Consider the following 14886-nt stretch of genomic DNA (forward strand, 5'->3'; position numbering starts at 1 on the left):
AAATATTCTCTTTACTTTTTTCTCATTTTGGTGGTTGCTAAACTGTAAGAAGAAAGTTTAATGAGAATAACGAAACACCAAATGAGAAAAACAAGCAATGCGTTGGCCAGGAATCGAACCCGGGTCAACTGCTTGGAAGGCAGCTATGCTCACCACTATACCACCAACGCTTACGGCAACTTGTTGTGTTTTTACATTTTCTGCAATAACACTACAAAAATTGTCCGCAAAAAGTTTTTCGTGTTAGTAAAAAAAAAAAATACCCTTAATTGTTGCCTTGGCCGGGAATCGAACCCGGGTCCATTTGGTGGTCCAGGACCACCAACGTATGAGTCCATTTGCTCAACTTTGGTTTTGTCAGTGAAAGTTACTAATGTGTTAACTAAAAAAAAGAAAGGACCGAAAATGTTGGGAAAGAGACAATTGCTAAAAAAATTTAGAAAAAGGCAAGGCGTTGTCCAAAACTCAAAAATGAACTTTTTGAATCAAAAAAGGTAGCTAAAGTGTGACAAAGAAGAAAAATCACAGCATAAGTCTTACCGAAAAAAGTTATAAAGATTAAAAACACCACTAAACGCAAAATACAATGAGTTGTTCTAGAATTAAACTATCGCTTATTGTTTGAAAAGCAACTATGCTCACCAAGATGACATCAATGCTTACATCAGCATTGATTCCCAGGCAGTTGACCCTGGTTCGATCCCTGGCCAACTCAGTATTTGAGGGCTTAAACTAGAATTGCTTTGGTATTGCAGATTAACCCTACTAAGTTTTCAGCAACAAAAAGAGTAGAAAACCATCTTTGTTATATGGTTTAGATGAGAAAGGTGAACAAGCTAAGAAATATTCTCTTTACTTTTTTCTCATTTTGGTGGTTGCTAAACTGTAAGAAGAAAGTTTAATGAGAATAACGAAACACCAAATGAGAAAAACAAGCAATGCGTTGGCCGGGAATCGAACCCGGGTCAACTGCTTAGAAGGCAGCTATGCTCACCACTATACCACCAACGCTTACGGCAACTTGTTGTGTTTTTACATTTTCTGCAATAACACTACAAAAATTGTCCACAAAAAGTTTTTCGTGTTAGTAAAAAAAAAAAAATACCCTTAATTGTTGCTTTGGCCGGGAATCGAACCCGGGTCCATTTGGTGGTCCAGGACCACCAACATATGAGTCCATTTGCTCAACTTTGGTTTTGTCAGTGAAAGTTACTAATGTGTTAACTAAAAAAAAGAAAGGACCGAAAATGTTGGGAAAGAGACAATTGCTAAAAAAATTTAGAAAAAGGCAAGGCGTTGTCCAAAACTCAAAAATGAACTTTTTGAATCAAAAAAGGTAGCTAAAGTGTGACAAAGAAGAAAAATCACAGCATAAGTCTTACCGAAAAAAGTTATAAAGATTAAAAACACCACTAAACGCAAAATACAATGAGTTGTTCTAGAATTAAACTATCGCTTATTGTTTGAAAAGCAACTATGCTCACCAAGATGACATCAATGCTTACATCAGCATTGATTCCCAGGCAGTTGACCCTGGTTCGATCCCTGGCCAACTCAATATTTGAGGGCTTAAACTAGAATTGCTTTGGTATTGCAGATTAACCCTACTAAGTTTTCAGCAACAAAAAGAGTAGAAAACCATCTTTGTTATATGGTTTAGATGAGAAAGGTGAACAAGCTAAGAAATATTCTCTTTACTTTTTTCTCATTTTGGTGGTTGCTAAACTGTAAGAAGAAAGTTTAATGAGAATAACGAAACACCAAATGAGAAAAACAAGCAATGCGTTGGCCGGGAATCGAACCCGGGTCAACTGCTTGGAAGGCAGCTATGCTCACCACTATACCACCAACGCTTACGGCAACTTGTTGTGTTTTTACATTTTCTGCAATAACACTACAAAAATTGTCCGCAAAAAGTTTTTCGTGTTAGTAAAAAAAAAAAATACCCTTAATTGTTGCCTTGGCCGGGAATCGAACCCGGGTCCATTTGGTGGTCCAGGACCACCAACGTATGAGTCCATTTGCTCAACTTTGGTTTTGTCAGTGAAAGTTACTAATGTGTTAACTAAAAAAAAGAAAGGACCGAAAATGTTGGGAAAGAGACAATTGCTAAAAAAATTTAGAAAAAGGCAAGGCGTTGTCCAAAACTCAAAAATGAACTTTTTGAATCAAAAAAGGTAGCTAAAGTGTGACAAAGAAGAAAAATCACAGCATAAGTCTTACCGAAAAAAGTTATAAAGATTAAAAACACCACTAAACGCAAAATACAATGAGTTGTTCTAGAATTAAACTATCGCTTATTGTTTGAAAAGCAACTATGCTCACCAAGATGACATCAATGCTTACATCAGCATTGATTCCCAGGCAGTTGACCCTGGTTCGATCCCTGGCCAACTCAGTATTTGAGGGCTTAAACTAGAATTGCTTTGGTATTGCAGATTAACCCTACTAAGTTTTCAGCAACAAAAAGAGTAGAAAACCATCTTTGTTATATGGTTTAGATGAGAAAGGTGAACAAGCTAAGAAATATTCTCTTTACTTTTTTCTCATTTTGGTGGTTGCTAAACTGTAAGAAGAAAGTTTAATGAGAATAACGAAACACCAAATGAGAAAAACAAGCAATGCATTGGCCGGGAATCGAACCCGGGTCAACTGCTTGGAAGGCAGCTATGCTCACCACTATACCACCAACGCTTACGGCAACTTGTTGTGTTTTTACATTTTCTGCAATAACACTACAAAAATTGTCCGCAAAAAGTTTTTCGTGTTAGTAAAAAAAAAAAATACCCTTAATTGTTGCCTTGGCCGGGAATCGAACCCGGGTCCATTTGGTGGTCCAGGACCACCAACGTATGAGTCCATTTGCTCAACTTTGGTTTTGTCAGTGAAAGTTACTAATGTGTTAACTAAAAAAAAGAAAGGACCGAAAATGTTGGGAAAGAGACAATTGCTAAAAAAATTTAGAAAAAGGCAAGGCGTTGTCCAAAACTCAAAAATGAACTTTTTGAATCAAAAAAGGTAGCTAAAGTGTGACAAAGAAGAAAAATCACAGCATAAGTCTTACCGAAAAAAGTTATAAAGATTAAAAACACCACTAAACGCAAAATACAATGAGTTGTTCTAGAATTAAACTATCGCTTATTGTTTGAAAAGCAACTATGCTCACCAAGATGACATCAATGCTTACATCAGCATTGATTCCCAGGCAGTTGACCCTGGTTCGATCCCTGGCCAACTCAGTATTTGAGGGCTTAAACTAGAATTGCTTTGGTATTGCAGATTAACCCTACTAAGTTTTCAGCAACAAAAAGAGTAGAAAACCATCTTTGTTATATGGTTTAGATGAGAAAGGTGAACAAGCTAAGAAATATTCTCTTTACTTTTTTCTCATTTTGGTGGTTGCTAAACTGTAAGAAGAAAGTATAATGAGAATAATGAAACACCAAATGAGAAAAACAAGCAATGCGTTGGCCAGGAATCGAACCCGGGTCAACTGCTTGGAAGGCAGCTATGCTCACCACTATACCACCAACGCTTACGGCAACTTGTTGTGTTTTTACATTTTCTGCAATAACACTACAAAAATTGTCCGCAAAAAGTTTTTCGTGTTAGTAAAAAAAAAAAAATACCCTTAATTGTTGCCTTGGCCGGGAATCGAACCCGGGTCCATTTGGTGGTCCAGGACCACCAACGTATGAGTCCATTTGCTCAACTTTGGTTTTGTCAGTGAAAGTTACTAATGTGTTAACTAAAAAAAAGAAAGGACCGAAAATGTTGGGAAAGAGACAATTGCTAAAAAAATTTAGAAAAAGGCAAGGCGTTGTCCAAAACTCAAAAATGAACTTTTTGAATCAAAAAAGGTAGCTAAAGTGTGACAAAGAAGAAAAATCACAGCATAAGTCTTACCGAAAAAAGTTATAAAGATTAAAAACACCACTAAACGCAAAATACAATGAGTTGTTCTAGAATTAAACTATCGCTTATTGTTTGAAAAGCAACTATGCTCACCAAGATGACATCAATGCTTACATCAGCATTGATTCCCAGGCAGTTGACCCTGGTTCGATCCCTGGCCAACTCAGTATTTGAGGGCTTAAACTAGAATTGCTTTGGTATTGCAGATTAACCCTACTAAGTTTTCAGCAACAAAAAGAGTAGAAAACCATCTTTGTTATATGGTTTAGATGAGAAAGGTGAACAAGCTAAGAAATATTCTCTTTACTTTTTTCTCATTTTGGTGGTTGCTAAACTGTAAGAAGAAAGTTTAATGAGAATAACGAAACACCAAATGAGAAAAACACGCAATGCGTTGGCCGGGAATCGAACCCGGGTCAACTGCTTGGAAGGCAGCTATGCTCACCACTATACCACCAACGCTTACGGCAACTTGTTGTGTTTTTACATTTTCTGCAATAACACTACAAAAATTGTACGCAAAAAGTTTTTCGTGTTAGTAAAAAAAAAAAATACCCTTAATTGTTGCCTTGGCCGGGAATCGAACCCGGGTCCATTTGGTGGTCCAGGACCACCAACGTATGAGTCCATTTGCTCAACTTTGGTTTTGTCAGTGAAAGTTACTAATGTGTTAACTAAAAAAAAGAAAGGACCGAAAATGTTGGGAAAGAGACAATTGCTAAAAAAATTTAGAAAAAGGCAAGGCGTTGTCCAAAACTCAAAAATGAACTTTTTGAATCAAAAAAGGTAGCTAAAGTGTGACAAAGAAGAAAAATCACAGCATAAGTCTGACCGAAAAAAGTTATAAAGATTAAAAACACCACTAAACGCAAAATACAATGAGTTGTTCTAGAATTAAACTATCGCTTATTGTTTGAAAAGCAACTATGCTCACCAAGATGACATCAATGCTTACATCAGCATTGATTCCCAGGCAGTTGACCCTGGTTCGATCCCTGGCCAACTCAGTATTTGAGGGCTCAAACTAGAATTGCTTTGGTATTGCAGATTAACCCTACTAAGTTTTCAGCAACAAAAAGAGTAGAAAACCATCTTTGTTATATGGTTTAGATGAGAAAGGTGAACAAGCTAAGAAATATTCTCTTTACTTTTTTCTCATTTTGGTGGTTGCTAAACTGTAAGAAGAAAGTTTAATGAGAATAACGAAACACCAAATGAGAAAAACAAGCAATGCGTTGGCCGGGAATCGAACCCGGGTCAACTGCTTGGAAGGCAGCTATGCTCACCACTATACCACCAACGCTTACGGCAACTTGTTGTGTTTTTACATTTTCTGCAATAACACTACAAAAATTGTCCGCAAAAAGTTTTTCGTGTTAGTAAAAAAAAAAAATACCCTTAATTGTTGCCTTGGCCGGGAATCGAACCCGGGTCCATTTGGTGGTCCAGGACCACCAACGTATGAGTCCATTTGCTCAACTTTGGTTTTGTCAGTGAAAGTTACTAATGTGTTAACTAAAAAAAAGAAAGGACCGAAAATGTTGGGAAAGAGACAATTGCTAAAAAAATTTAGAAAAAGGCAAGGCGTTGTCCAAAACTCAAAAATGAACTTTTTGAATCAAAAAAGGTAGCTAAAGTGTGACAAAGAAGAAAAATCACAGCATAAGTCTTACCGAAAAAAGTTATAAAGATTAAAAACACCACTAAACGCAAAATACAATGAGTTGTTCTAGAATTAAACTATCGCTTATTGTTTGAAAAGCAACTATGCTCACCAAGATGACATCAATGCTTACATCAGCATTGATTCCCAGGCAGTTGACCCTGGTTCGATCCCTGGCCAACTCAGTATTTGAGGGCTTAAACTAGAATTGCTTTGGTATTGCAGATTAACCCTACTAAGTTTTCAGCAACAAAAAGAGTAGAAAACCATCTTTGTTATATGGTTTAGATGAGAAAGGTGAACAAGCTAAGAAATATTCTCTTTACTTTTTTCTCATTTTGGTGGTTGCTAAACTGTAAGAAGAAAGTTTAATGAGAATAACGAAACACCAAATGAGAAAAACAAGCAATGCGTTGGCCGGGAATCGAACCCGGGTCAACTGCTTGGAAGGCAGCTATGCTCACCACTATACCACCAACGCTTACGGCAACTTGTTGTGTTTTTACATTTTCTGCAATAACACTACAAAAATTGTCCGCAAAAAGTTTTTCGTGTTAGTAAAAAAAAAAAATACCCTTAATTGTTGCCTTGGCCGGGAATCGAACCCGGGTCCATTTGGTGGTCCAGGACCACCAACGTATGAGTCCATTTGCTCAACTTTGGTTTTGTCAGTGAAAGTTACTAATGTGTTAACTAAAAAAAAGAAAGGACCGAAAATGTTGGGAAAGAGACAATTGCTAAAAAAATTTAGAAAAAGGCAAGGCGTTGTCCAAAACTCAAAAATGAACTTTTTGAATCAAAAAAGGTAGCTAAAGTGTGACAAAGAAGAAAAATCACAGCATAAGTCTTACCGAAAAAAGTTATAAAGATTAAAAACACCACTAAACGCAAAATACAATGAGTTGTTCTAGAATTAAACTATCGCTTATTGTTTGAAAAGCAACTATGCTCACCAAGATGACATCAATGCTTACATCAGCATTGATTCCCAGGCAGTTGACCCTGGTTCGATCCCTGGCCAACTCAGTATTTGAGGGCTTAAACTAGAATTGCTTTGGTATTGCAGATTAACCCTACTAAGTTTTCAGCAACAAAAAGAGTAGAAAACCATCTTTGTTATATGGTTTAGATGAGAAAGGTGAACAAGCTAAGAAATATTCTCTTTACTTTTTTCTCATTTTGGTGGTTGCTAAACTGTAAGAAGAAAGTTTAATGAGAATAACGAAACACCAAATGAGAAAAACAAGCAATGCGTTGGCCGGGAATCGAACCCGGGTCAACTGCTTGGAAGGCAGCTATGCTCACCACTATACCACCAACGCTTACGGCAACTTGTTGTGTTTTTACATTTTCTGCAATAACACTACAAAAATTGTCCGCAAAAAGTTTTTCGTGTTAGTAAAAAAAAAAAATACCCTTAATTGTTGCCTTGGCCGGGAATCGAACCCGGGTCCATTTGGTGGTCCAGGACCACCAACGTATGAGTCCATTTGCTCAACTTTGGTTTTGTCAGTGAAAGTTACTAATGTGTTAACTAAAAAAAAGAAAGGACCGAAAATGTTGGGAAAGAGACAATTGCTAAAAAAATTTAGAAAAAGGCAAGGCGTTGTCCAAAACTCAAAAATGAACTTTTTGAATCAAAAAAGGTAGCTAAAGTGTGACAAAGAAGAAAAATCACAGCATAAGTCTTACCGAAAAAAGTTATAAAGATTAAAAACACCACTAAACGCAAAATACAATGAGTTGTTCTAGAATTAAACTATCGCTTATTGTTTGAAAAGCAACTATGCTCACCAAGATGACATCAATGCTTACATCAGCATTGATTCCCAGGCAGTTGACCCTGGTTCGATCCCTGGCCAACTCAGTATTTGAGGGCTTAAACTAGAATTGCTTTGGTATTGCAGATTAACCCTACTAAGTTTTCAGCAACAAAAAGAGTAGAAAACCATCTTTGTTATATGGTTTAGATGAGAAAGGTGAACAAGCTAAGAAATATTCTCTTTACTTTTTTCTCATTTTGGTGGTTGCTAAACTGTAAGAAGAAAGTTTAATGAGAATAACGAAACACCAAATGAGAAAAACAAGCAATGCGTTGGCCGGGAATCGAACGCGGGTCAACTGCTTGGAAGGCAGCTATGCTCACCACTATACCACCAACGCTTACGGCAACTTGTTGTGTTTTTACATTTTCTGCAATAACACTACAAAAATTGTCCGCAAAAAGTTTTTCGTGTTAGTAAAAAAAAAAAATACCCTTAATTGTTGCCTTGGCCGGGAATCGAACCCGGGTCCATTTGGTGGTCCAGGACCACCAACGTATGAGTCCATTTGCTCAACTTTGGTTTTGTCAGTGAAAGTTACTAATGTGTTAACTAAAAAAAAGAAAGGACCGAAAATGTTGGGAAAGAGACAATTGCTAAAAAAATTTAGAAAAAGGCAAGGCGTTGTCCAAAACTCAAAAATGAACTTTTTGAATCAAAAAAGGTAGCTAAAGTGTGACAAAGAAGAAAAATCACAGCATAAGTCTTACCGAAAAAAGTTATAAAGATTAAAAACACCACTAAACGCAAAATACAATGAGTTGTTCTAGAATTAAACTATCGCTTATTGTTTGAAAAGCAACTATGCTCACCAAGATGACATCAATGCTTACATCAGCATTGATTCCCAGGCAGTTGACCCTGGTTCGATCCCTGGCCTACTCAGTATTTGAGGGCTTAAACTAGAATTGCTTTGGTATTGCAGATTAACCCTACTAAGTTTTCAGCAACAAAAAGAGTAGAAAACCATCTTTGTTATATGGTTTAGATGAGAAAGGTGAACAAGCTAAGAAATATTCTCTTTACTTTTTTCTCATTTTGGTGGTTGCTAAACTGTAAGAAGAAAGTTTAATGAGAATAACGAAACACCAAATGAGAAAAACAAGCAATGCGTTGGCCAGGAATCGAACCCGGGTCAACTGCTTGGAAGGCAGCTATGCTCACCACTATACCACCAACGCTTACGGCAACTTGTTGTGTTTTTACATTTTCTGCAATAACACTACAAAAATTGTCCGCAAAAAGTTTTTCGTGTTAGTAAAAAAAAAAAATACCCTTAATTGTTGCCTTGGCCGGGAATCGAACCCGGGTCCATTTGGTGGTCCAGGACCACCAACGTATGAGTCCATTTGCTCAACTTTGGTTTTGTCAGTGAAAGTTACTAATGTGTTAACTAAAAAAAAGAAAGGACCGAAAATGTTGGGAAAGAGACAATTGCTAAAAAAATTTAGAAAAAGGCAAGGCGTTGTCCAAAACTCAAAAATGAACTTTTTGAATCAAAAAAGGTAGCTAAAGTGTGACAAAGAAGAAAAATCACAGCATAAGTCTGACCGAAAAAAGTTATAAAGATTAAAAACACCACTAAACGCAAAATACAATGAGTTGTTCTAGAATTAAACTATCGCTTATTGTTTGAAAAGCAACTATGCTCACCAAGATGACATCAATGCTTACATCAGCATTGATTCCCAGGCAGTTGACCCTGGTTCGATCCCTGGCCAACTCAGTATTTGAGGGCTTAAACTAGAATTGCTTTGGTATTGCAGATTAACCCTACTAAGTTTTCAGCAACAAAAAGAGTAGAAAACCATCTTTGTTATATGGTTTAGATGAGAAAGGTGAACAAGCTAAGAAATATTCTCTTTACTTTTTTCTCATTTTGGTGGTTGCTAAACTGTAAGAAGAAAGTTTAATGAGAATAACGAAACACCAAATGAGAAAAACAAGCAATGCGTTGGCCGGGAATCGAACCCGGGTCAACTGCTTGGAAGGCAGCTATGCTCACCACTATACCACCAACGCTTACGGCAACTTGTTGTGTTTTTACATTTTCTGCAATAACACTACAAAAATTGTCCGCAAAAAGTTTTTCGTGTTAGTAAAAAAAAAAAATACCCTTAATTGTTGCCTTGGCCGGGAATCGAACCCGGGTCCATTTGGTGGTCCAGGACCACCAACGTATGAGTCCATTTGCTCAACTTTGGTTTTGTCAGTGAAAGTTACTAATGTGTTAACTAAAAAAAAGAAAGGACCGAAAATGTTGGGAAAGAGACAATTGCTAAAAAAATTTAGAAAAAGGCAAGGCGTTGTCCAAAACTCAAAAATGAACTTTTTGAATCAAAAAAGGTAGCTAAAGTGTGACAAAGAAGAAAAATCACAGCATAAGTCTTACCGAAAAAAGTTATAAAGATTAAAAACACCACTAAACGCAAAATACAATGAGTTGTTCTAGAATTAAACTATCGCTTATTGTTTGAAAAGCAACTATGCTCACCAAGATGACATCAATGCTTACATCAGCATTGATTCCCAGGCAGTTGACCCTGGTTCGATCCCTGGCCAACTCAGTATTTGAGGGCTTAAACTAGAATTGCTTTGGTATTGCAGATTAACCCTACTAAGTTTTCAGCAACAAAAAGAGTAGAAAACCATCTTTGTTATATGGTTTAGATGAGAAAGGTGAACAAGCTAAGAAATATTCTCTTTACTTTTTTCTCATTTTGGTGGTTGCTAAACTGTAAGAAGAAAGTTTAATGAGAATAACGAAACACCAAATGAGAAAAACAAGCAATGCATTGGCCGGGAATCGAACCCGGGTCAACTGCTTGGAAGGCAGCTATGCTCACCACTATACCACCAACGCTTACGGCAACTTGTTGTGTTTTTACATTTTCTGCAATAACACTACAAAAATTGTCCGCAAAAAGTTTTTCGTGTTAGTAAAAAAAAAAAATACCCTTAATTGTTGCCTTGGCCGGGAATCGAACCCGGGTCCATTTGGTGGTCCAGGACCACCAACGTATGAGTCCATTTGCTCAACTTTGGTTTTGTCAGTGAAAGTTACTAATGTGTTAACTAAAAAAAAGAAAGGACCGAAAATGTTGGGAAAGAGACAATTGCTAAAAAAATTTAGAAAAAGGCAAGGCGTTGTCCAAAACTCAAAAATGAACTTTTTGAATCAAAAAAGGTAGCTAAAGTGTGACAAAGAAGAAAAATCACAGCATAAGTCTTACCGAAAAAAGTTATAAAGATTAAAAACACCACTAAACGCAAAATACAATGAGTTGTTCTAGAATTAAACTATCGCTTATTGTTTGAAAAGCAACTATGCTCACCAAGATGACATCAATGCTTACATCAGCATTGATTCCCAGGCAGTTGACCCTGGTTCGATCCCTGGCCAACTCAGTATTTGAGGGCTTAAACTAGAATTGCTTTGGTATTGCAGATTAACCCTACTAAGTTTTCAGCAACAAAAAGAGTAGAAAACCATCTTTGTTATATGGTTTAGATGAGAAAGGTGAACAAGCTAAGAAATATTCTCTTTACTTTTTTCTCATTTTGGTGGTTGCTAAACTGTAAGAAGAAAGTTTAATGAGAATAACGAAACACCAAATGAGAAAAACAAGCAATGCGTTGGCCGGGAATCGAACCCGGGTCAACTGCTTGGAAGGCAGCTATGCTCACCACTATACCACCAACGCTTACGGCAACTTGTTGTGTTTTTACATTTTCTGCAATAACACTACAAAAATTGTCCGCAAAAAGTTTTTCGTGTTAGTAAAAAAAAAATACCCTTAATTGTTGCCTTGGCCGGGAATCGAACCCGGGTCTATTTGGTGGTCCAGGACCACCAACGTATGAGTCCATTTGCTCAACTTTGGTTTTGTCAGTGAAAGTTACTAATGTGTTAACTAAAAAAAAGAAAGGACCGAAAATGTTGGGAAAGAGACAATTGCTAAAAAAATTTAGAAAAAGGCAAGGCGTTGTCCAAAACTCAAAAATGAACTTTTTGAATCAAAAAAGGTAGCTAAAGTGTGACAAAGAAGAAAAATCACAGCATAAGTCTTACCGAAAAAAGTTATAAAGATTAAAAACACCACTAAACGCAAAATACAATGAGTTGTTCTAGAATTAAACTATCGCTTATTGTTTGAAAAGCAACTATGCTCACCAAGATGACATCAATGCTTACATCAGCATTGATTCCCAGGCAGTTGACCCTGGTTCGATCCCTGGCCAACTCAGTATTTGAGGGCTTAAACTAGAATTGCTTTGGTATTGCAGATTAACCCTACTAAGTTTTCAGCAACAAAAAGAGTAGAAAACCATCTTTGTTATATGGTTTAGATGAGAAAGGTGAACAAGCTAAGAAATATTCTCTTTACTTTTTTCTCATTTTGGTGGTTGCTAAACTGTAAGAAGAAAGTTTAATGAGAATAACGAAACACCAAATGAGAAAAACAAGCAATGCGTTGGCCGGGAATCGAACCCGGGTCAACTGCTTGGAAGGCAGCTATGCTCACCACTATACCACCAACGCTTACGGCAACTTGTTGTGTTTTTACATTTTCTGCAATAACACTACAAACATTGTCCGCAAAAAGTTTTTCGTGTTAGTAAAAAAAAAAAATACCCTTAATTGTTGCCTTGGCCGGGAATCGAACCCGGGTCCATTTGGTGGTCCAGGACCACCAACGTATGAGTCCATTTGCTCAACTTTGGTTTTGTCAGTGAAAGTTACTAATGTGTTAACTAAAAAAAAGAAAGGACCGAAAATGTTGGGAAAGAGACAATTGCTAAAAAAATTTAGAAAAAGGCAAGGCGTTGTCCAAAACTCAAAAATGAACTTTTTGAATCAAAAAAGGTAGCTAAAGTGTGACAAAGAAGAAAAATCACAGCATAAGTCTTACCGAAAAAAGTTATAAAGATTAAAAACACCACTAAACGCAAAATACAATGAGTTGTTCTAGAATTAAACTATCGCTTATTGTTTGAAAAGCAACTATGCTCACCAAGATGACATCAATGCTTACATCAGCATTGATTCCCAGGCAGTTGACCCTGGTTCGATCCCTGGCCAACTCAGTATTTGAGGGCTTAAACTAGAATTGCTTTGGTATTGCAGATTAACCCTACTAAGTTTTCAGCAACAAAAAGAGTAGAAAACCATCTTTGTTATATGGTTTAGATGAGAAAGGTGAACAAGCTAAGAAATATTCTCTTTACTTTTTTCTCATTTTGGTGGTTGCTAAACTGTAAGAAGAAAGTTTAATGAGAATAACGAAACACCAAATGAGAAAAACAAGCAATGCGTTGGCCGGGAATCGACCCCGGGTCAACTGCTTGGAAGGCAGCTATGCTCACCACTATACCACCAACGCTTACGGCAACTTGTTGTGTTTTTACATTTTCTGCAATAACACTACAAAAATTGTCCGCAAAAAGTTTTTCGTGTTAGTAAAAAAAAAAAATACCCTTAATTGTTGCATTGGCCGGGAATCGAACCCGGGTCCATTTGGTGGTCCAGGACCACCAACGTATGAGTCAATTTGCTCAACTTTGGTTTTGTCAGTGAAAGTTACTAATGTGTTAACTAAAAAAAAGAAAGGACCGAAAATGTTGGGAAAGAGACAATTGCTAAAAAAATTTAGAAAAAGGCAAGGCGTTGTCCAAAACTCAAAAATGAACTTTTTGAATCAAAAAAGGTAGCTAAAGTGTGACAAAGAAGAAAAATCACAGCATAAGTCTTACCGAAAAAAGTTATAAAGATTAAAAACACCACTAAACGCAAAATACAATGAGTTGTTCTAGAATTAAACTATCGCTTATTGTTTGAAAAGCAACTATGCTCACCAAGATGACATCAATGCTTACATCAGCATTGATTCCCAGGCAGTTGACCCTGGTTCGATCCCTGGCCAACTCAGTATTTGAGGGCTTAAACTAGAATTGCTTTGGTATTGCAGATTAACCCTACTAAGTTTTCAGCAACAAAAAGAGTAGAAAACCATCTTTGTTATATGGTTTAGATGAGAAAGGTGAACAAGCTAAGAAATATTCTCTTTACTTTTTTCTCATTTTGGTGGTTGCTAAACTGTAAGAAGAAAGTTTAATGAGAATAACGAAACACCAAATGAGAAAAACAAGCAATGCGTTGGCCGGGAATCGAACCCGGGTCAACTGCTTGGAAGGCAGCTATGCTCACCACTATACCACCAACGCTTACGGCAACTTGTTGTGTTTTTACATTTTCTGCAATAACACTACAAAAATTGTCCGCAAAAAGTTTTTCGTGTTAGTAAAAAAAAAAAATACCCTTAATTGTTGCCTTGGCCGGGAATCGAACCCGGGTCCATTTGGTGGTCCAGGACCACCAACGTATGAGTCAATTTGCTCAACTTTGGTTTTGTCAGTGAAAGTTACTAATGTGTTAACTAAAAAAAAGAAAGGACCGAAAATGTTGGGAAAGAGACAATTGCTAAAAAAATTTAGAAAAAGGCAAGGCGTTGTCCAAAACTCAAAAATGAACTTTTTGAATCAAAAAAGGTAGCTAAAGTGTGACAAAGAAGAAAAATCACAGCATAAGTCTTACCGAAAAAAGTTATAAAGATTAAAAACACCACTAAACGCAAAATACAATGAGTTGTTCTAGAATTAAACTATCGCTTATTGTTTGAAAAGCAACTATGCTCACCAAGATGACATCAATGCTTACATCAGCATTGATTCCCAGGCAGTTGACCCTGGTTCGATCCCTGGCCAACTCAATATTTGAGGGCTTAAACTAGAATTGCTTTGGTATTGCAGATTAACCCTACTAAGTTTTCAGCAACAAAAAGAGTAGAAAACCATCTTTGTTATATGGTTTAGATGAGAAAGGTGAACAAGCTAAGAAATATTCTCTTTACTTTTTTCTCATTTTGGTGGTTGCTAAACTGTAACAAGAAAGTTTAATGAGAATAACGAAACACCAAATGAGAAAAACAAGCAATGCGTTGGCCGGGAATCGAACCCGGGTCAACTACTTGGAAGGCAGCTATGCTCACCACTATACCACCAACGCTTACGGCAACTTGTTGTGTTTTTACATTTTCTGCAATAACACTACAAAAATTGTCCACAAAAAGTTTTTCGTGTTAGTAAAAAAAAAAAATTCCCTTAATTGTTGCCTTGGCCGGGAATCGAACCCAGGTCCATTTGGTGGTCCAGGACCACCAACGTATGAGTCCATTTGCTCAACTTTGGTTTTGTCAGTGAAAGTTACTAATGTGTTAACTAAAAAAAAGAAAGGACCGAAAATGTTGGGAAAGAGACAATTGCTAAAAAAATTTAGAAAAAGGCAAGGCGTTGTCCAAAACTCAAAAATGAACTTTTTGAATCAAAAAAGGTAGCTAAAGTGTGACAAAGAAGAAAAATCACAGCATAAGTCTTACCGAAAAAAGTTATAAAGATTAAAAACACCACTAAACGCAAAATACAATG

General features: G+C 36.7%; 17 non-coding genes across 17 annotated transcripts; all 17 read right to left on the minus strand.

The window, feature by feature from the left end:
* Nucleotides 1-98: 98 nt before the first annotated feature.
* On the minus strand, nucleotides 99-170 carry TRNAG-UCC (transfer RNA glycine (anticodon UCC)). The gene has a single exon. It is a non-coding gene; the product is annotated as a tRNA-Gly (tRNA).
* A 769-nt stretch (nucleotides 171-939) lies between these two features.
* Nucleotides 940-1011, minus strand: TRNAR-UCU (transfer RNA arginine (anticodon UCU)). The gene has a single exon. It is a non-coding gene; the product is annotated as a tRNA-Arg (tRNA).
* Nucleotides 1012-1781: 770 nt separating this feature from the next.
* Nucleotides 1782-1853, minus strand: TRNAG-UCC (transfer RNA glycine (anticodon UCC)). The gene has a single exon. It is a non-coding gene; the product is annotated as a tRNA-Gly (tRNA).
* Nucleotides 1854-2622: 769 nt separating this feature from the next.
* On the minus strand, nucleotides 2623-2694 carry TRNAG-UCC (transfer RNA glycine (anticodon UCC)). Its single transcript has one exon. It is a non-coding gene; the product is annotated as a tRNA-Gly (tRNA).
* A 769-nt stretch (nucleotides 2695-3463) lies between these two features.
* Nucleotides 3464-3535, minus strand: TRNAG-UCC (transfer RNA glycine (anticodon UCC)). Its single transcript has one exon. It is a non-coding gene; the product is annotated as a tRNA-Gly (tRNA).
* A 770-nt stretch (nucleotides 3536-4305) lies between these two features.
* TRNAG-UCC (transfer RNA glycine (anticodon UCC)) lies at nucleotides 4306-4377 on the minus strand. Its single transcript has one exon. It is a non-coding gene; the product is annotated as a tRNA-Gly (tRNA).
* A 769-nt stretch (nucleotides 4378-5146) lies between these two features.
* Nucleotides 5147-5218, minus strand: TRNAG-UCC (transfer RNA glycine (anticodon UCC)). Its single transcript has one exon. It is a non-coding gene; the product is annotated as a tRNA-Gly (tRNA).
* Nucleotides 5219-5987: 769 nt separating this feature from the next.
* On the minus strand, nucleotides 5988-6059 carry TRNAG-UCC (transfer RNA glycine (anticodon UCC)). The gene has a single exon. It is a non-coding gene; the product is annotated as a tRNA-Gly (tRNA).
* Nucleotides 6060-6828: 769 nt separating this feature from the next.
* TRNAG-UCC (transfer RNA glycine (anticodon UCC)) lies at nucleotides 6829-6900 on the minus strand. The gene has a single exon. It is a non-coding gene; the product is annotated as a tRNA-Gly (tRNA).
* A 1610-nt stretch (nucleotides 6901-8510) lies between these two features.
* On the minus strand, nucleotides 8511-8582 carry TRNAG-UCC (transfer RNA glycine (anticodon UCC)). Its single transcript has one exon. It is a non-coding gene; the product is annotated as a tRNA-Gly (tRNA).
* Nucleotides 8583-9351: 769 nt separating this feature from the next.
* On the minus strand, nucleotides 9352-9423 carry TRNAG-UCC (transfer RNA glycine (anticodon UCC)). Its single transcript has one exon. It is a non-coding gene; the product is annotated as a tRNA-Gly (tRNA).
* Nucleotides 9424-10192: 769 nt separating this feature from the next.
* Nucleotides 10193-10264, minus strand: TRNAG-UCC (transfer RNA glycine (anticodon UCC)). The gene has a single exon. It is a non-coding gene; the product is annotated as a tRNA-Gly (tRNA).
* Nucleotides 10265-11033: 769 nt separating this feature from the next.
* On the minus strand, nucleotides 11034-11105 carry TRNAG-UCC (transfer RNA glycine (anticodon UCC)). The gene has a single exon. It is a non-coding gene; the product is annotated as a tRNA-Gly (tRNA).
* A 767-nt stretch (nucleotides 11106-11872) lies between these two features.
* Nucleotides 11873-11944, minus strand: TRNAG-UCC (transfer RNA glycine (anticodon UCC)). The gene has a single exon. It is a non-coding gene; the product is annotated as a tRNA-Gly (tRNA).
* Nucleotides 11945-12713: 769 nt separating this feature from the next.
* On the minus strand, nucleotides 12714-12785 carry TRNAG-UCC (transfer RNA glycine (anticodon UCC)). Its single transcript has one exon. It is a non-coding gene; the product is annotated as a tRNA-Gly (tRNA).
* Nucleotides 12786-13554: 769 nt separating this feature from the next.
* TRNAG-UCC (transfer RNA glycine (anticodon UCC)) lies at nucleotides 13555-13626 on the minus strand. Its single transcript has one exon. It is a non-coding gene; the product is annotated as a tRNA-Gly (tRNA).
* Nucleotides 13627-14395: 769 nt separating this feature from the next.
* Nucleotides 14396-14467, minus strand: TRNAG-UCC (transfer RNA glycine (anticodon UCC)). Its single transcript has one exon. It is a non-coding gene; the product is annotated as a tRNA-Gly (tRNA).
* Nucleotides 14468-14886: the final 419 nt, after the last annotated feature.

Source organism: Dendrobates tinctorius, unplaced genomic scaffold (assembly GCF_039654945.1).
Source record: "Dendrobates tinctorius isolate UK_male_01 unplaced genomic scaffold, ASM3965494v1 ptg000251l, whole genome shotgun sequence".
NCBI classification, from domain to species: Eukaryota; Metazoa; Chordata; class Amphibia; order Anura; family Dendrobatidae; genus Dendrobates; species Dendrobates tinctorius.